The sequence below is a fragment of the Cyrtonyx montezumae genome, unplaced genomic scaffold (genome assembly GCF_038088225.1).
Source record: "Cyrtonyx montezumae isolate F1298 unplaced genomic scaffold, pur_monq_1.0 scaffold_64, whole genome shotgun sequence".
NCBI classification, from domain to species: domain Eukaryota; kingdom Metazoa; phylum Chordata; class Aves; order Galliformes; family Odontophoridae; genus Cyrtonyx; species Cyrtonyx montezumae.
The window spans coordinates 325,885-347,589 of record NW_027072072.1 but is presented as its reverse complement, the minus strand read 5'-3'; the positions used below and the strand labels follow the sequence as shown (position 1 = coordinate 347,589).

The following is a 21,705-nucleotide window of genomic DNA, read 5'->3' as shown; positions in this document are numbered from 1 at the left end:
GGTGGTGAGGTGGGACATGGAGGGCACTGATACAGTTTGTCCAGTTTGCCAGCGAAATACATACTGGGCAAAAGGCAGTCTTGCCTGTGCATGCTCCCTGGATTTATTCTGCTTGCTGAATTAGGTGCCCTAGTGGATTTGTCATGTTGATATTCACTCAGTTATTTAGGTGCATTTCATATAGATACTACTTAGAGAACAAAGTTAATTTTTAAAATACTGTTGCTCATAAAAGCAGGTAGCTTCCTTTGGGGACAATTAGGAGCACCTGAGATTGATATCTAAATAAGACTGTGGTGAAAAAAATATGTATACAGAACTGCAGCCTATGACATGTACTATTAAAAAACAAAATGGCATCAGTTTTTATGCTCTCTAAGTATGTGAAATGGGCTCTCCACAAAACTGGGCAAACCCAGGAGCCTCATCCACTCAGCACACACCTTTCCCTCCTTTCGTTACCTTTTCTATTTCATGATGTCTGTACTTTTTTTGTTTTTAATTATTGCTCCAGGCTCCATGGTTACTATAGACACTCTGGTTTACATGAGCTTTCCAGCAGGCACGTGTGCTCTAATGACACATTTTGCAGTACTGCTCCTGCAAATTGCAGGACCAGGGGATTGCCTCCCTCAGCAAGTATTTCCTGAACAAGTTCACTGCCAATTCTGAATAGCAACAACTGTAGCACCAATGTTGTTGTGTTCTTAGGAAGTTCAAGTGCTTATGCTGGAATCTCTTCATAATTTACTAATTAGATTCTGAGATAAGTATCAAGATAAATTCATTTAATCACTACTTGGGTTTAATAAAAGTACATTTCATAACAGAAGTTCCCATCAGTGAGCCAGATGAAAGATAGGTGCACGGAGCATACCCCAGTCCCTGGCTGGGGTTTGAAGTGATGTCCTTTGCAGTAGAAGTATTTATTTTGTTATTTCATTTTATTTCATTTCCATTTCATTTCATTCTATATTGAAATGCAACAAACACAGCAAGGCACGCTTTTGTAAAGACAGAACCATGGAGATAAATGCTAGGAAGAATGCTGTAGTAGAAGAGGAAGTAAGTGTAAGTGAAATGACAGGATCAGGTTTCTGTTTGGCCTTGTCACGCTCCAATATAAAGGAGGGAGACGAGGTTCTTTATATGTATATGTATACCCGATGGCAAGATTAAGACACAACGGGTCAAATGTTAGCCCAACCAGTTTATTACAAATACTAGTTACTTAGGGATATGGGGAAGGGAAGGTGGGTGATAGAAAAGAGATGAAAAGCAAGGAGACTTGGCAGAAAGCAAGAGAGATATAATCACCACCGTGGATCCAGCGAGGATCGTAGTAGGTCCGTTGATCTCAGGAACTTGTCTGGTCACCACGGGGGATGGGAGATGGCAGCAAGCAGGCCTCACGGTCCGTCCTAAGTCTCTTCGGGAGTTCTCCTCAAAGATTTTTTAATTTGGGAGTTCTTCTCCAAAGTTCATTTCTGAAAGTTCTTCTCCCCAAAATCCTTAGTTCAGTGAAGGCCTTTTATCCCTCATTTCTCAGGTGTTTTTTCCTTTTCTCTTTGTTTGTGTGACATGTCTGGCCCAACAGATAAGCTAGCAGTGGATGTTGCCTTCATTGCCATGCAGGAGCATTATTGTCTTTTTGTGGTGGTCAGCTTCTCCAAGCTGTACACCCCAAGGAAAAGACTATTTGCACCTATTTCTGCTTATCTTTACAACCATAAGCAGAGACAATGAGGCACCATAACACCCACCTAGATAACCGGCAGTTATCAGTCAGAGTCTTGTCACCAGAAAAGGCCTTACGAAGCAAACTTTGAGACAAAAGAAAGGAAAACAGTTTCTGTCTTCCACAGGCCTAAGTAAGGTTTTGAATGTTATCTTTTGTTTTGTTGTGGTGGTTTTTTTTTTGTTTTGTTTTTTGCATTTCAGAAAATGTAAAAAATGCTGCTCTTGAATTCTTATTCAGAAGTGTGGAGGAGTAGTGCTTCAGCTGAAACTTGTAGGCAGGAAGTACTAAATTGTTCTTCTCTAGCAGCGAAGCCTTACTCAACAGGCTTCTGCACAAGGAATGCAAGGAGACTGCAGATATCATATTTGCTCTTCTGAGGAAGGAGTCAAGAAGCTCAACGTGGCTGAGCTGTTAATGCAATATGGAACAATAACATGGGAGATGGTGGAAGGGATAGAAGTGTGCCTGTGTGTGCCATAGAGCAAAGCAGGAAAATGGATCTAGTTTTATTGCTAACCATAGTTTTCTTTATTCAGTTTGCGCTTCTTTCATGTTAATTAGACCAAAAGCTCATCAGGCAAAGGCTGTAACGTTGTGCATGTATACGGCTTAGGGCTCAGTGTAGATGTGGGAATCGAAGAAGGGTATATGCCTTAGTGTGTGTTATTTTTATTTGACAGCTAACAAAGTTAAATGATTTATTTATCTGTCAGCTTGATTTTTCCCTTCAGTGAAGGATGACATTCCTTTTCTTACCTATTTTCCTTCATTTGGATTTGGATGTAGTTTTTCTGTCTCCTGGAACAAAACTTGTTCTCTCTCTGCTTACTTTTCCAGTTACATCATTGTCTTCCATTTCTCCCATTCACTTTTCTGCTCTGTTTATTTCTGAGGTGGAACTCCCTGAATGGCTTCTATCCACCGTTGTCACTCCTGCTCTGATTGTATTTCTCTTTTTATTTACCTTTCTGCTTTATCTTTTCCCATTCTTCCTTTCTCAGTTTTGTTATCTGCCTGCATGCCCACTGTACATCCGCTGTTGCTTGTTATCTTCCCATATATTATTTCTGGATGCAATCTGAGAAAATTGCTCCAGTGCTACAGCAGTGAGTGCTGCATGCTTAAACTGTGTGTATCTGTTACAGGACAGCAAGGTGCCCAGGGCAAGGAAGCAGCTTCCTGGGAAGAATGTAGCACCTGCCATGTTTTGTGCAGGCCAATACAAGCTGGTAGAAGTGCACTGAAATAGGAAGGGATGGGATTTCTGGCACAGCAGGGAGTTGTGTGTTGTAGCCAGTGCTTACATCAAATTATTTTTATCCCATTGACACCTAAAATGTATGTTTTAGTAGCATAACAAAGGTCCCTGCTTTTAATCATCACAAAGTAGTTCTTCCATTTAGCTGCAGTCCCTTCTGAGGGTACCCAAACCCGCAGCACTCCCATTGAGGTGTGGATGCTTCTTGCTTCCTTTCTGCACCAGTGTAGGCAATAATTCAAGATCTGTTACATGAGAAGAATTAGTACAAATCAGTGATGATTTCCAGTGTGTGACTGAAAAAAAAGTCACAAAAGAGAGCATCTGGCATGCTGTATTTATATACTCAGCTCTTTCCCTTCTTCTCCGTATCCAAATGTAGCCTTTAATCTAAACGTTATGCTCGGGTGCAGGCTGTGACTCTGACACTCTGATAGCATCACTCTTTCTCTGAAATCTGTATCCAAACCTGATGAGCTGAACTTGCAAAGAATAGTGCTGTTTGTTTGCTTTTATTATTATTTATTTATTATTTTCATTATTAATTATTATTTTCATATTTTAATAATTTATTTATTTACTTATTTATTTCCTTTCTCCTAGGTAAGAAGCAACCAGTCAGCTGCTCACAGTGTCTTCATACACCTGATTACAGAGCCAGGTATGTCATTCCTCACCACCAACAAAGGGTGCAGTGAGCATTGGTATTCAGGAACCATCTCTGCCACCAGTGGAAGTTCAGCAGAGGGCACCCAAATTGCTATGAGTTGGAGCCTTGGTTTCTTTTATGTAGAACAGGGTAGGTTATATTGATACCAGACACACACATAACATTCCCCACAGGACCAGACAAAGAGCCAAAGACTTAAATTATTTACAAAATCAGCAACTCTTCTCACCTTAAAGATTTGAGAGGATGTGGTAGTGCTCCAGCCAACTCTGTGACAGTTAATTCTGCTCTGTGCCTCCTGTGTTTCTGAGATGGGTCCTGTGCATCTCTTCAAACAGTATCTCTTCAAAACTCTTTTCCCACAGTATTCTCCTAAGGAAACTGACAGCCCGTGGTGTGGACAGGTTCACTCTTCTCTGGGTGGAGAACTGGCTGGAGGGCCGTGCCCAGAGGGTAGTGGTTAATGGAGTTAAGTCCAGCTGGCGTCCTGTTACGAGTGGTGTCCCCCAAGGGTCAGTTTTGGGGCCCATCTTGGTTAATATCTTTATTGATGACCTAGACGAGGGAATTGAGTGTACCCTCAGTAAGTTTGCAGATGACACAAAGTTGGGAGGATGTGTCAAACTGCCTGAGGGTAGGGAGGCCCTTCAGAGGGATTTGGATAGGCTGAATAGCTGGGCTGAGCAAAATGGGATGAGGTTCAATAAGACCAAGTGCCGGGTCCTGCACTTTGGCCACAATAACCCCATGCAATGCTATAGGCTTGGGGCAGAATGGCTTGAAGAATGTAGAGAGGAAAAGGACCTGGGGGTGTTGGTTGATGCTCGGGCTCAACATGAGCCGGCAGTGTGCCCAGGTGGCCAAGAAGGCCAACAGCATCCTGGCCTGTATTAGAAATAGTGTAGCCAGCAGGAGCAGGGAGGTGATCATCCCCCTGTATTCAGCTCTGGTACGGCCGCACCTCGAGTACTGTGTTCAGTTTTGGGCCCCTCACTACAAGAAGGACATTGAGGCCCTGGAGCGTGTTCAGAGAAGGGCAACAAAACTGGTGAGGGGTCTGGAGCACAAGTCTTATGAGGAGCGGCTGAGGGAGCTGGGATTGTTTAGTCTGGAGAAGAGAAGGCTCAGAGGAGACCTTATTGCACTCTACCACTTCCTGAAGGGGGGTTGTGGTGAGGAGGGGGTGGGCCTCTTCTCCCTGATAAATAACGACAGGACGAGAGGGAATGGCCACAAGTTGTGCCGGGGAAGATTTAGATTAGACCTGAGGAAGCATTTCTTTTCTGAAAGAGTGGTCAGGCACTGGAATGGCCTGCCTAGGGAGGTGGTTGAGGCACCATCCCTAGCGCTGTTCAAGAAGCGTTTAGATGAGGTGCTAAAGGATTTGATTTAGTAGTTGGGTAGAGATAGTGATAGGAGGATGCTTGGACTAGATGATCTTATAGGTCCTTTCCAACCTTATGAACTTATGAACTTATGAACTTAAACAGATCCCATCATGTTCCCTGGAGGTCGGGGGTGACAAACGTGCTAATGTAGTCACACCTGTAGCAAGACAGTTAATTTCTACTGAGCTTTAGAAAATTTCAGTACCCGATGTAATTGTGTCATGAGTATTTTTTAAGAGTTGAAAATAATATTTACATTATGGCATTCGAAAAATTGACTATAATGCCAGCAGCATTGTAGTACCTCCTCCAAAGAATTACTCCTATTGAGAACATTTCCATTCTTAAAACTTGATTTAAAAACACCTATGCTTGTAAAATGAGCAAATCCCTGTCAGTTGAATGCAGTCACAGTGCAGTGCTTTCTGTCAGACTTTACAAACAGCTGCCCATTGCCCACTTTCTACCACTGTGATAGATTAGTTCATAAGGGTTTTGTTTGTTTGTTAACATTTTCAGTTAAAATGCAGCTTCTGTAACAGAAAGAGTAAATATCTCCAGCATGTTAAGAAATACACTTTAATCACAGTATTTTTCCATAGTCAAATCTTTTTAAGTGTAAGATTAAAAGTAAATTATATGAAAAAAAAGTCATCCTATTAAGTAGGTCCCTGGTGTAGTATTCCTGGAGGATCTAGATCAATGAGATTTAATTATCAGATGTCAGTCAGCCTTTGCAGAAAAACTTAAATCTCTACTCTCACCATTATTTTTTTCCTTTCTATCACTAAAATCGGTGTCAAAATCCTCACGGTTCTCTTGAAACAACAATTCCATGATAGATTATATCTGCTGTTTTTTGATAATAGAACCAGTAGATAAAATCACAGAGGGAGCAAAGACTCTAAAGAAGTCCAAATGCTGTCAATACACAGCAGATACTTTAAATAAGTATGCTTTTTTATGAAATCAAGTGCTGTTGATGAAAAAGATCAGGAGCAACAGGTTTTGAAAACTCTTTGGTAGGCAGTCTGTCCTTTACACAATACACAGGAAAAGTAGGAAGGTAAGGAAAAGTAAGGAAAAACAGGCCAATTAGTAGGCATGGGTTAAGCAATCCAACAATTATACAACAGCAGAATTGCCATCAACATCTTCTTTTGAGTTCTTCTGTTGACTTTGGGGTGAAAGACTTCTGAAGCTTGAAGAGCGTAAGTGAAGCAGCGAAGTGAACTTGTAAGGCTTGTAGATTCTTATTGTAAATAAGGTTGTAATTTTGGTCAGAGGTCCAAGAAAAAGGGAAGAAAGAATATTAAAGCAAAGAGCACTAAAGTATGAAGTGAAATTTATGAGAGGAAAGGCTAGAAGCAAGTGTGAACAAATCACTCAAATTCTGTTTGTTAGGATGATAACAGACCAGTTCTAGGGAGAAAATGTGGCAGTACCATGCTGGATTGCTGATGTCAAACATGTAGGAATATGTTAGACAAGGGAAAGCTGAGACCTAAGAGAAGCTAGAGAGTGTAGCTGCAATGTGTCTTCAAGGAGCAGCACAAAGCTGTGTTTTAAGTTTTGTGTTCATACAAAGTCAAGAGACTCAAAGAAAGCAAGAGCATTCTGCAAAGGCACATTGGGAGATATTTTGTATGCTTAAAAATAAACTATTTATTTTTTAAGGTACATATCCACTGAAGAAGGCAGTAACTACTATGTAGATAGAGAGTTCCTTTAGAAATTGCCCAGAGATAAACTGGGAATAATAATCTGAATGTTATCCTTATTAAGTGGGTTATAATTGCACACTCAGTGTAAGTATTATACTTCAGGTATATTAACATAGTAAGCAACAGGTTTTAATTTCTTGTGATTTAAAATATTTTGTAGGAATAAATGTCTTTCAAATGTATTGCTTTGAGTTCAGGACAACCACTGACTCATTACACAGTGGAAAGTGGTAATCATTATTTAAAAAGTCAGAGAATATCAGAATCTGTGGAGGGATGTCGGCGAGGGGACGCATGGCAAGCCAGCCAATATGGTTGATAAGCTCGGTTCCACTTTATTCTACTTTATGTCTTACAGATATACCTTTTCCTAACATCAGCTGAAGTGCATGTTGCATAGTGATTGGATACAGGCGTTAGCATCACGTATGCGATTGGTTAATATTGCCCTGAGAAAGTTACACCCTAAGCAAGTTAGCTACATACCTTTGTGCCTTACTCTCACCAATTGTTTCTTGTTCGCGCCTGCATATTGCTACATAAATTGCTACATGCTGTCCTTGCTGAACAAGATAGCGTTCAACACTTTGCTACAACTCATAAGGCCCTTACTGATTCTCGTAAGGCCTCCATTGATTCATGACCTTGCTTAGCTAGCCATTTTCCAACAAGAATCCTGTTTGAATTTGGTGAATAAAGGCAGCACTGTTCACTGTACTGTCTCAACTCGGAAAAGATAAAACAGTGAAAATGTCTAACATAACTACTTGACTAGATGGACACTGACTTTTTTCAATACGAGCATCGCAGATTATTTCTCCATTAAGGTGTTTGTTCTCACACAACGTGACGTAGAACATTTGGAATGGTAAGTTGGATGTAACTGTAAAGTGTACAAGGGAAGAGAAGGAAGAGTGTTTTGTGCATTGATGCTACTTCCTTGGAAGGGGCAGTAAACCCAGAGCTGACCTACAGGCAAGGTAGCTGATGTTGGCAGGTTCTTCTGAAATAACAGGGAAAAAAGCTGGGTTCTGGGAGCCCTGATTTGAGATACAAGTGCTCAAGGAAGCATCGATACATGATACAGAACTGTAAGGTCTAAGTAGCTGCAGTCTTGCAGCAAACAGATGTCAGGGAGAAGAAACATGAAAAACCCTGAAGTCCATGAAACTGGGTGCTTCGTGGTCCTGGGTTTTGGAGCCAAGGAAACAGTAAAACTTTCTGTTTGTTGGTTTCTTTGTTTTTAAAAGAGTTCAGCATTTCAGAGGGAAATTGAAGATGTGACTGCCCAGATATGAAACCCGGAGTGCTATTGTGCATGTGCATTTTGCACAAGTCTGTAGTAGAGAAACTGTAACACAAATGTGAGAGACAATCAGATTCCCACAGAATGCCAAGGTGAAATTCTATTTTATTCAAAGAAATACATCCCAGCTATATTTATTTCTTCTAAAATAAAAGGAAAAAAAAAAAAAAACACCTTGAAAAATGGCTAAAATGTTGAAAATGTGTCTTTTGAAAAAAAAAAAGCTTTCCAATTATTTTTGTTTTGAAGGGACAATTTGTCATCCTGAAGGCCATTTCTTTTAATAGATACACATGTGTAGAATAGCTTTTTTTTTGTGTTTTAAGTGGAAGAATGTATTTGCTAATGTCTTGGGCAGAAGACTGTGAAGTCAGTGATTGTGGGACGGAAGAAATTCTGGCCTACCTATAAAATCAAAAGAGTGAAGACTGAAAAGTCTGATAATCTTTTAAGCTTAAGAGGCAAAATCAGGGAAATTGATGACATTTTAGCATGTCTTTCTGGCATTTCATAATTAATCTGGTGGTGAAGAAAATTAAACTCTTGTTGCATATGCTTTCCCAGTGCTCTACCAAATTAACTCTCCTCTTCCATTAAAATTATTCAGAAATTCACAACAGTTCTTTTTAAATCCTATCACTCACGCTGGTCAATATTAAGTAGCCAGAGAATAACACAAGAAGAGTGTTTTCTATTCAGGAAGCTGAAGGAGTACTTTCTGCTTCCCCAGAGGAGGCTTCTCTTGATTTGCAATTGTAGAGACAGCACTGTTATTGACAGAATTGTGCATTGTGGAAGGAGACCTTTCCTCTTATGATTTGAGTTTTGTGTCCCTCATTTCAAACAGGGAGGAAAGATTCCTGACGTCATGAGTCGAGGACAACGTCTATTGAAACTGCAGGAGAAGCAAAGTTTGTGGAACATAGAAAAACATGATGAATTTTAGCAACAAATGCTTAACAGTGGAAAAATATATAGAAGTTCTAACTGTGGCATTAGAGAACCAGGATCCTCAAGTTCTTTAGAAGTTGCTTTATGTCTTGCAGCTTGAATCTTTCTGTTCCTTTAAAAAATGTAGAATGGGGCACCCTGACCTCATTAAAGTGAAGTTTTTCAATGAAAATCACTATACTTTCCAGCACTGGCTATTTAAAATCAGTTCACAGGACATTTATTTTTAAGTGATTTGCCATAAAAGTGATACTGTAAAACAAAAAAGCTATCAAATGTAGCAGTAAGGGATAGATGTAGGCTTTTGTGGGATACTAGGGGTCCTATTTATGAACATGCATTTGTTACAAACAGCTTTACTGGTGCTTTGTGATTCTGACAGTGCTGATCAGGTAAAAGCTGCTTCTTTCATTACACAGGTGTACTATATGCAGATATGTACTTTTTGAATGCAGAGAAACAAACAAACAAACAAACCGATTTGTTCTTTTTTTGTGAAGAGCATTGTTCAATAACTCCTAATGGTTGTCAGAAATTATTTGGGACCACAACCAGAAGGTGATTATGTAAGATGGGTGCTAGTGACATCACAAACTTTGGAGTCTACTCTAGAAGCATAGTAAAGTATGTGTGCTCCCTGATATGTCTCTCTGTGCCAAGACTGATGCCCATGGGATGGGTTTTTGGTGCTTGACTTCAAGTGGGTTTATAGAACTGCATGTAATGTGACCTTGACCACTTTCCAAATGACCCTGTGTAAGGCTCAGTGGGACTGCTGGAGGGACAGGTGGTGGCAGCTGAGTAGAGCTCCAAAATTTTGTTGTGAGGTATTTCCAACAGCACTCTTCAATTCGGTGACAGATCAGATGCGGGGACGGAACAAATTTGGACTTGGCAAGAGTAGAAGCTTGCTCTCAAGTACAGGGTAGATTTAGCTTTAAACTCCTAACATCTCCAAGCAAGATTTGGCAAACATAGGCAAACACAAACATAGCATATGATGAGTAATTTTATTCTGAATAAACAGTAATATTCTTCCTGGACGCTGGGTAGTCTTGTCTCCTCAGTGGAAGCAGGTGATTGCACTTTGGACTCATCTAAACTAACTACAGATCAATTAACCAGTTGCACATCAGCTGATTAACATTGAATAAGCATGACCAGGTGACCTCTCATCCTTCCTCTACCTGTATTTCATCTCTACGCAGGAGCAAACTTACTGAAAAGTGGTTATATTTGTTTTCCATACCTCACCTTCCTGCATGTGGAATAGTCTACATACATGTCACTCTTAGCACTTCACTCTTTCCTAGTTTTCTGCATCGATGTGCTTTTTTTTCCATACAGTAGTTGATAGTAACTAGAGCGTTGTGTGAGGATGTCTTCCTTGCTGTTGCTGTTCCCAGTTATTTCACATCTCAAGTCCTCGATGCATCATTTAAAATATACGCCAACTGCTTTTGGGTAAGCTCCTGGGTTTAAAAGTAAATTATAGTAAATCACAAATAATTGGTATTCAGCACTCAAATAGCAGTTTCACACTGTGGCTTATCCCTGTGACACTTCTCCCTGAGGGTCTCGAGTACCTTAGAATATTTATCCCATCAAGTTCATGCAAACTATTTAAAATTACTCCATTTGTAGCTATGATTAAGTGTTGTGACATGCTCTGATTTTTTTTCCCTGCAATTTTTTTTCTTTTAATATTTCCCATGGTAATGAAGCAGTCAGAAGTCCCTTTGCGCTCAAGAAAGGGTGGATTTTAATGAACTGCCCAGAGAATGGCTGTTTGTGCTCAAGTGGAGTTAATAGGTTTCAACAGCAACCTCACAATGGCTGGAAACAATGAAGTGTTTGAGTCTAAATGGATTTTACAGTACAGTACATAAATGTGATTTTAAAATTAATTTTAAAACTTTCCTGTATTATGCACTCGCGTTTTTCATGCATATTTTAGTATTGCATTTTTTGGCCCTGTGCTCTTTCTGACAGCGCTGCAGTACTTGCTGCAGCTGTAGGTACTGTTGAGTATTACTGCACTGGTATTTAAAAACAAAAAAGTAACGCTGTTCCTGATTTTAGTGCACGGCCTTTGTAAGCACTGTGATGGTAAATGACAGCATGTTTTGGCAGCTATTCCCTGTTAAATTTAAAAAGCTTGCTTCATCCAGTTACCCATTCAACACCCGTTTACTTTCTGGGAAGATGAATGTAAGGAGCATCTTGTCTACCCTCCAGTGTACCTGCCTCCTGCCAACGCCACCCCATCCCCAGACCTGAGCCTCATCTCATCTTGAAATGTTTTGTATATGGAACCACCATTCTTTCAGATTCAGTCGGAAGAGCAAGTCTGACTACGATCAAAGTGCTGATATTTCCCAATGCTGTTATTTATCTCATGGCTTTTGCCTTAATGAAGATTGCCTAGCACAAAGTTACGTGTGGCAAATATCTTCTAAAGAGATAGAGAGAGCAAACTGTTGCAAGTTCAACTTCTTTCTCATTTAATTCTATTTGCTGGTCAACTTTTACCACCTTTAAGTTTGCTTGTCTGCAACCTTATTTTAAATATTCTTCTTTTTTTACCCTTCTTTATTTATTTATTCATTTATTCTTTGCACTGACCCATGTTTGACAGTGAGAAATAGCTCCTTCCTTTGGCCTGGCTCCCTAACTGTGCTATGCTTTGCACCTCCTCATTTTTCTATAAACTATGGAAGAATAGTCCTTTACAAAGCTAAAAGAGCACAGTTTGTCAGCTTTGGCTGCAGGATTATTTTGCATGGCTTCAAGGCCACCGAAAGTGGTGGATTTAAAACCAGTAACCATTATCCTGCCACTTCTCCCTGTATGGTTCCCCCCCTACAAGTTGTCATTACTCCCAGTAAACAAAGGGCAGTTCATGATGAAGAACACTATCACAAATGGCTCTGCTTTCTGACAGCTCTGGAGATGAAAGGTCCCCAGCAGCACTTACTGTAGCTTGACCGAATTCTGCGCCTGCTTTCCTGTGCTGCTCAGTGGGACGGTGTAACTTATGTCTGTGCATCACCAGGGAGCTCTGGCTTCTTTCCAGCATCTTCAGCATTTGTATAATGTTCTACGGCAGGAGCTCGTCTTTTATCTTCAGCGCAGGCACTTTCTTCTTCCTGCCCTGCAAGATTATCTCCTACCACTGGCGACAGGCTGAGGCAAAAAGGGAAAAGAGGAAAAATCTCTTTTCCTCAGATTAAAGCCTGTAAAAGGATTTGTTTTGAAACATCGCTGCCTGTTTTGCTGCAGTAACTCTCATGCTCTGTCTGAGAAGGAGAAATTGGTCAAGAACCGATTTGCAAAATCTCTGTTGGTAAAGGTGATGTCAATCCTTGCTGTTTGGGAATTTATATTCACTTAAAACATAATTTGAGGCATGACACCTTAACTAGTGCTGGTGTTTACAAAAACATGTAAAGTGTTTCTGGTGACTTCAGAGTATTGTGGGGTTTTAATTTTATCAGGTATTGTTTGGCACTTCTGTGTGCACAGGTACCCCGAGCTTCCCTTGCAGATGTGATATTACTCCAGATAACATCGCTCTGAATGTGTTAGCCTGGAAGCCTGGCATACATGTGTTGAGTTCCACAGGAAATGAGGAAATAAAGAAATCAGCAGCTCGGTTAATTTAAGCCTCACAGCATTTGTTTAGAAGAGATGAGTTGGCTCCCACACCGTGACTGAAGAGGACATTCCCTTCTCCAAGAGGATACAAAAGAGGAATAAAATTTGGCTATTTTGTGTTCCCCTTTATATTTCATTTCAAAAATCTAGATCCACATTTTTAGATATTGAAATTTGTGTTCTTAATTATCTTAATGATTCAATCTCTGGGAGGGAAAATTATATAAAATTTTAAGGAGAGTTTGACTTTTAGATAACTAGCTCAATTTTAACTTACATCATTAATACTGGCAATAATATAGACAAGTGGAACTGTGTGCAGAAAACTCAGAGAAGTCCAAGGAGCTGTCAGCCTCGTGTAAGGCACGGACTGAGGAGCCAGAACATAAAATCTGTTGTTAAAAAGTATTAATTATTTGAGCTTTTATTTTATTTTCCCTTAAGAATACTACTCTTTCTGAAACCATGGATAGTAGTATCAGAATGGCAATCCTGTGTGGATGCTGTTTAAGGAGTAAACACACAGACAAATTATTATATCTTTGCTGCATGGTGTTTTTTATTTCCTTTTCAATTCAAGTAGTTCTAATGTTGAGGGTTATAACTGAATCATGACCACAAGTTATTTGTTCATTTTTGCAAATAATTTTTTTTTTCCATGTATAATTTCAGCTCTTTCTATGGAAAGTAGAATTTTGATCCTTATGGTTCTGTCTTGTCTATTTACTGATGAAAATATGAGCTGCCATTAGAAACACTAGCTGACAGTCATATTCTTTGAAATACTAGTGGCAAGCTCCTTCGTATTGCATTGCATCTCTCCAGCAAAGTGGATAAAGTCCTGAAGAATAGTCTTCATAAAAATGAAGGAACAGAACACAAGGAACAGAAATCATGTTTCAGTCAGTGATGCAGTGGATCCTATCTTCACCGTTTCACTCCAGCCAAGACAAGATCTGTACAAATGCTGGCTCGGTTTGGTGGGAGCCTCTGTAGACAACCACATGCAACACTCGAGGGCTAAGTACCAGAGAACTCCTGCTGTAGGCTCAGTCACCAGAACAGAGCTCACTGATCAGAGTTCTAAAGGTTTATTTTGCAATAATATCACTTTTTTTTTTCTTCCAATCCCTCAGAAGCCTATAAGAGTTTGTTTTTCTTCTTGACTCATAACTCATAAAAGGCTTTCACAAGATCAGACCTGCAAGGAGCCTTTTAGTTCCTTCCTGAGTTCCTCTATGATTCCATTATAGTTTGAGATCAGTGATGAGATCCAGCTTTGAACTCTTGCAATAAATAGACCTAAGAAAAATCTCACTATAATTAGTTTTTTTCCTTAACCATAACATTGACTGCAGGATTAGGGATCAATCTAACAATATACAGAGTACTTAGGCAAGTTTCTGAGCACTCTGATCTTGCACAGATGTCAGCTGCATTTGAATGCTGGCGGCTGAATTAAGTGCCACAAGAATATTAAAAGCAGGGTTTATAAATCAATCTTTTCCTGTATTACTGATAGTGGTTATTGCCACTTATCATACCAAATATTCCCTTCTTTAACCTGAAACTGCCACTAAACACACAGATTTAGATCTAGCATTACTTTTAAAGAATGCCTACTTTATGAGAAGCCCTGTGTACCATCCATACAGCTCCTTTCAGACAAGAGAATGCAGGAATCAGATATTGAATTCTTTAATTCTGGAATAAAAAACATTTATAATTGATGGAGAGGACGCTTAGGCAACTTGTGCCTTGAGGCTGATGTGATGAGTTTGTCTCTTTAGTGTCAGTTAGGAATTTTGAGTCTGCTTGATGACAGGTTGTTCACATATTCGTACAAACTGACTTTCATTCTAAGGAGAAAAAACTAAGATCTGCCATAGTGTAGTATCTTAGTATTTTCTATTTAGAAAAATATTTTTCATTTAAAATTTCCATCTGTCGGTTTTAAGCCTGCTAATTACACTAACAAGAAAACAAGTTTTGAAGCAGAAGTCCAAAGCAACTGTATATATGCAGCTAGTGTGCCACTTGACTTACATACTTTTAAGAAGTGACTGCAGCTGGAATATTTTTGGGATTGATTGTTCAGCCCAGAAATGAGGAGCTAGAAAGGAGCAAAAGCATTTTTCAGTCTGTTTACAATAGCTTATGTTATCAAAGCTTTAAATGTGATATGTCCAGAGTACTTTATTAGCTGCAGTGGTCTCTGACAGAGGTGAATGAGCAGTAGATTGAGGTGATAAAGAATGAGGGAGAAAAGAAATACTCTCAGAGTTTGATTTGGATGCAGAATTGCAGCAGGGCACTTCCAAAAGAATTGTCACATGAAATGTAATGGGCTGTGACTCTTCAGTGTGTGTATGGTGGCAGGGTGTCATGGAGGTTCATAGAGTTGCAGTGTTGCAGGTAGCTCTGGGTCTGGCCTTTCCTTGCTTGCATACTTTGTAGCTAGACTTTGGTGAATAATGCAAAAAAAAAAAAAAAAAAAACAACCAAACAAAAACCACACATACAAATAAAGAAAAAAACAATGGCAACTTCCCCCACCTCACCCCTCAAACACCCAAATACTTATTGCACTTCAAAACACATTCTCCTCTTCCTTTGTATGTTCTTTCAATGTATGCTGTGAGATGTCCTAGCAAAAGAATGAGAAAAGCAAACATCAATCACACACTAAAGAAACTGCATCTTGAGCAGTCCCTTCTGCCTATGTATATGGAAAGTGATTCCTTACACCTTGGAGGGTGGGGGACACTCCACGAGCAGTCAGAGCTCAACAGCAAAAGTTTGATCAGTGTTTGTATGTGATTAATTCACAAAACAAATAGAAAGAGTAAATGTTAATAGTGAGCCTAGTTGAGGATGCTGTGTGGAACCTTTTTTTTCTTTCTGATTAATATGAGTTGTTTCAATTGCTTAATTTCCTTCCTCTAAATCTTATAATAATTAGTAAAATGTATTTCTCAATGGATCCAGTGCATAAAAGACAAACCACGAGGAAAGATGTGCGAAGACATTGGCTGATTTCAGTGGTCTGGGCTTTTATCTAAAATCAGCTTCCAAGGGACAAGATGACTTAGATGAAATGCAATGAAAAATGAAGGTACCAACATGCATGGAAAACAACTGTGATATCACAAATGTTAGCCTTACTAACATGGAGTGGAATGCTATTTTATACAGTAAAACGAAGTGATGTAGGAAAGTCTTAATGCTAGAAGACAACACTCATTTGTGCTTAGAAATACTCCAGTTTACACTGTAGATGTAAAAATTGACTGTATGTATTGGAAATTTCTCAGCTGACTCTGCAGTTTGCATATAATCACCCTCTGTAACCATTTTGACTTGAAGCTTGAAATTAAAACCTTTCATCTTCTCTGTAACTGAACATACTAAGTCATTAATTAAAATGAAAAAGGCTTGTTACATGAGTTAAAAGAAATCTTCATCAAATCCATTTTACTCAATTTATAAGATTAATTTTGAGAAGAGAGGGTTTTCCATCAGCTAAAGGAGAAACACCTGTGGATGCAGCTCAGGGACGTGACTTAGCAGTGGGTTGTTAAAGGTGGGGTGGTATGGTTTCGTTGTGGTTGGACTTGATGATCTTGAAGGTCTTTTTCAACTTGAGTGATTCTGTAATTCTATGCTGTTTCCTTCCGTGCAGTGATTTGAAGGTTGGCAGAATACTTCTTACACCTGAAAGTTACCTCTAGATTAACTCTTTCTTCGACAGGTTCCTCTGACATGCACTAGAAGTTAATATTCTCACTTGACAGTGCATATATTAATTTATAAATACACTTTTCAGCAGACCTAATAATCTTATTAGCTTCTGCACAAGGTAATCAGCATTGCAGTAAGTAATTCATGAATTTTATGAGACTGTTGGGTTTCTAACTGTCATGGGAACTGCAGACTGCATGCAGTTGGTGCTGCATGCATCGCTACATGATGACTAATGAGGCAAGGTTTCATTCCCTCAACACGTAGGTGGTGTGTGATGCCAGATGTAAAATCATTGATGTACTTGCCAAGTTCCCAGGAACATGGCATGACTTATTCAAACTTAAACAATCAAGATTAAGTCAATCTTTTGAAAACAGTCAAATTCAAGGAGGCCGGTTAATAGATCAGTAGGAACATTGCTTGTAAATAAAACATTAAATATATATTAAAAATGAAATTATTATTTACCACTTGCTTTTTTTCTAGGTCACAATTGCTCTCCTCTGAAAGAAGAGCTAATGAATGCTGTTCTTAATCCCCAAACTCTATCAGAATGACTTTGTAATGAGACACATAAATTCATAGGAGCTGTAACTGAAGGAACTGTGGCATTCTGAGAAAATAATACAAACGTCTCTCCCAATTGCAGTATATTTTATGAAACAGCTGTTTGAATACTTGTGAATCTTTCCTTGCGTTCTGCATACAGTGCAATGAGACTGACTAATGTATAATAAATATCAGAGGGAGAGAATGAAATTGGCGTTATCAAATGACAAAGGTATACAGAGACAGCTAAAGTCAGCCTGGTCATATTACTTTCCCATTTGTTGAAACATATCAAGAAAAATTAGAATAAATGAATCTGTTAGTATAAGGAACATGGTAAGCTCAGGTTTGTTTGTTGTTTCTGCAGTAAATATCTCAGAAGATGCAGGTATTTTACATCTGTGTATTTTAAAATACACATTTCTTACAAAAGTGTTTTCTTATGACTACTGCCATCTGTATTTACTAGTGATGTTGTTGTACTCTGCATACAGGCTTTTGGCTTCCTGAAATGAGAGCAGACCAATTCACTTTAATTTACTTTAGAACCTCTTAAGGTGAGATTTTACTTTGACAATTTGCCTGATGGATCGTTAACTGGAAGAAACATCTAAGCTGCTGCCAACAGTTAAAGCAAATGTAGGACTTTCTAGCAAATTTGTTCCTTCCAGTTTTTCGGGAGCAAAACAACAAAGTCCGACATAGGGAGTCATTCCTGGAATAACCTCACAGACACCTGGGCCTAAGGGTATGGCACTGAGTGGGTATGTGACATACCCTCCCATGCACCAGCCTACAGGAAAAATCTGAGGACACATTGGAATGTGGTTGGTACTGAGATGGTCAAGCACTGGGACATGCATTAGGAGACGGTGGAAGTGGGTATCTCCAAACAGTACCCCACCAGCACTGGGCAGTATACAGCTTTGTGCCTGCTGCCCAGCATGATGCGGCCATCTGGTGGCACAGGAGCCCGGGCCCAGGGTACCAAACACAGCAGTGAAGGGGTGGAGGAGACATGAAGCCATCAAAAAATACACCCTGACCCCTCCAGACAGGGTGCAGCTCTTGGCAGCAATGGCAGGATGGGCTCAATAACAATTAAGACAGCATTCGTGAACACCAGTGGGTGCCAGTTTTTCCATACTGAGGAATTCAGTGATGCACCTTTGTATCATACACACTTCAGTGTCAGGCACCATCCTGTCAAACTGCCCTTCTGCTGCCATCTGCCAAACAGCAACAAAAAATGATGGAATATTGGTGAGTACATTCAACATCTACTGCCATAGCACCAATATCTGCCTCTGATGCTATGGGTCAACATAATAAAACAGGAGGCATTAATTTTGGAGCAGCCATCAAAAAATATACAATATAGTTAATATATAAGTAACAAAACATTTTAATTTCAAATATTTCTTCTTAGAACATTAAAATAAAGAGGAACCAAACCATAAAACTAGTGGGATATTGACCTTGTTTTTGTGAAACTAAGTCACCATTCAGGTTTGATGGCAGTGGTTGCAGTTCTTAGCAAGGTCTCAAGGTGTTCCTCAGAGATTTTTAATGAGATTTTACTATTCCTGTACTTCATCCTTGACAGTAATTGTTCAAAATATGTGTACTGCCAGAAAATAATGACATGAACAAGGTGTGATTGGGAAGTGAAGGGTATTTTTCTCTACTAAGGTCATGATAGAGATCATGAAAGTCCAGTGAAGAGACACAATCAGATTTTTGAGTTGAATATCTAATTGCAACTCTATATATTCCATCTGAAAATTTGCAAGTTGTATATTTATATGAACTGAAGATGGTCTTGCAAAATTGATGATCTTTTTTTTTTTCCTTTTTTTGCAGTCTTGAAACCCTGAACTGTGGGGTGAAGTTGACATGCCCAAGGGATGGGATGCCATCCAGAGGGACCCAGACAGCCTGAGCAGTGGGCCCAGGATAATCTCATGAGGTTCAACAAAGCCAAGAGCAAGGTGTACCTCGGTTGAGGCAACACCCACTACCAGTGCAAGCTCGGGGATGAAAGGATTGAGCACAGCCCTGCCAAAAAAGACCTTGGGGTACTGGAGGATGAGAAGCTGGACGTGAGCCAGCAGTGTACCCTCGCAGCCCAGAAAGCCAACTTTATGCTGGGCTGCACCAAAAGAAGTGTGGCCAGCAGGGTGAGGGAGTTGATCCTTCCCCTATGCTCTGCATTGGTGAGGCCTCACCTGGAGCATTGCATCCTCAGTACAGGAGAGATATGGATCTAACTGATCTCTCTGTTAGAGATATGGATCTAACAGATCAATCTGTGTTGCATCCAGAGGAAGGCTACAAAAATGGTCCAAGGGATGGAACAGCTCTCCTATGAGGACAGGCTGAGAGCTGGGGCTGTGCAGCATGGAGAAGAGAACGCTCTGGAAGACTTGATAGTGGGCTTTCAGTGTCTGAATCCAGGGTTATAAAAAGGAAGAAGACACTCTTTAGGGTTTGTTGTGATGGGACATGGGTAAATGGTTTCAAACTTTAAGAGGGGAGATTTAGGTTGTGTATAAAGAAAAACCACAGTGGGGGTAGTGAGTCACTGGCACACGTTGCCCAGAGAAGTGGTGGATAGCGCATCCCTGGAGACATTCAAGGCCAGGGTAGACTAGACTCTGAGCAAACTGATTGAGCTATGGATTTCTGTGTTTGTTGCAGAGGATTAAGAATAGATTGTTAAAAAGAAAAGTAAAAGACTGTTAATGCTCCCTTTCAACTCTTAAGGATTCTCTTTTTCAAATTTTTGTATCAAAATGGAAAGCACAGCTTCATAGTCTTTGTTGGTCAGAGCTCTGCGTTTAGCAAATGTATCAAGGTACATAAAATTATTTGCCACCACTTGAGTCAGCACTGCCCATAGCTGCCCTCGCTGTGCTCTGCTTTCCATCAACACAGCATTAATAGCGCACTGATAGTTCAGCAGTTGCTGAGCATCTGTATTCTTGGATGAAGAACATAAAACATAGCTGCTTTGTGTGGAAGGGCTGTAGCCTTTACAACATGGAAAGGGGGTGAGCCACATGTTGCCCATTGTCCTTGAGATGGACCTGCCTGATCTCATCCAACCTGCCAGCACGTTGCTACTGTACCACTGAGCCATGGCTCCCAATGTGACACCCTTTTCTTGAAAGCTTCTGGGGACAGTGACTGCACTGACTCCTTGAGCGGCCTGTATTAACAACTCACCACTCTTTCAGAGAAGAAATTCTTCCTAATCTCCAACATGATCCTCCTGTGGTGCAGGGTAAAGTCAGTACCTGTGAAGTTGTCTGTGTCTTCAACTCAATATTGCCACTGTAAATGTCCTGCTAAAAGCCCATTTGTGAGAACCTAAATAGGCAGAAACATTTAAAATCTCAGAAGAGCTTTGGTTTGCATAGGGTTTTAGAAATATGAGTTGTGTTAGCAGTTCTTCTGTCCTATAAGTTGAGTAAGACACTTTAAGGTCTTGGAGGATTAGGAACAGGAGGAGGATTGCTTTCCTGTCCCTAATACAAAGTGAACTTCTTTATGCAGATAGATTTTGTAATAAAAACAATGAGAAAATGAATGGATATATTAATGTAAGAGAAGGCATGCTGACAGAACAAGACAGATGTACCAACCTTTGTTTGTATGAAGGGGTGACTCTTCAGCTGTGTTTGAATCATGACTATTATCTCATTTCATAATGTTTTCCTATTTTTCATAGGCTTTTGTTTAACTTTTGCCATTTGTAAATGGGACAGTGCTCATGGCTGAACAGGGCCATCCAACTGTAACATGTAGGTTTTGTTCATCTCACTTTTTTTGTGTTTCCCACAGGCTTTCTTTTCTATCTTTTCATTTCTGTAAACTTAGAAGAATAGTCTGGTCTGGGTTCCTAGGTGTGAATCAAAAGTAACCAGGAGCAAAAGAAAAAAGTAGAATGCTGTTTGTGAATATCCTATCGGTGTGTGTTTACACCTCCATCACCAGTTAATGAGGAATATATTGCCAAGAGCAGTTGGCATATGCGTGCAACAACATGAAAGCTCGCCAAGTACCTGTAATAATAAGGTGGCCATCTCTCTTCGTGAAGTTGGACACTATTCAAGACCTTCACAGTATATTTCATGCATTTGGCAAAATTCAGTCATGCTCATTCCTCTGTCACTGTTTTTGTAGCAATCTTCAGTTCATCCTAGTGCCTAGTGAAAATTTCACTTGCTAAAGGGACCTCTGCTTGAAGAATGATGAATAAAGGAGCTGACCTGCAGTGTTTCTTCAAGCCCAGCAGTAGCTTTTGTGTAATTAGGAGAAGTCTGTAACAGACTGGGTTTACCTTCTGTTGAATATATAAAATATATATATTCGTATAATATATTTATACTTTTCAGTTAAATCTACTATTTTCATTACAAATTTTGTGCTTCTTCTGCTTATTTCTCAGGAAGCAGAGACATGTTTTTACATGCCTCCTACAAAAAGTACATATTCTAGTTTTCTTTTGAGGTAGAATTCATGCCTACACAGTGAGCGTACAAAACAGAATTATTTTTAATATTGCTAATCACACGTGTAGCTGCAAATGAAGTTTGCAAGCATTCAGAAGCAGAAGAAAGTTCAGTAATTGTTTATAATGACTAAAATTCCATCTTAAAGCACCAGAACATTTTTGCATACTCCTCGAAGCTGATAAGAACTTCAAACAATT

At 39.7% G+C, this 21,705-nt stretch overlaps 1 long non-coding RNA gene across 1 annotated transcript; it reads left to right on the top strand.

Moving 5' to 3' along the window:
• The first annotated feature begins 3,319 nt into the window (after positions 1–3,319).
• LOC136057411 (uncharacterized) lies at positions 3,320–21,100 on the top strand. Its single transcript, XR_010623023.1, has 3 exons — positions 3,320–3,660; positions 18,852–18,979; positions 20,835–21,100. It is a non-coding gene; the product is annotated as an uncharacterized LOC136057411 (long non-coding RNA).
• The last annotated feature ends 605 nt before the right edge of the window (positions 21,101–21,705 follow it).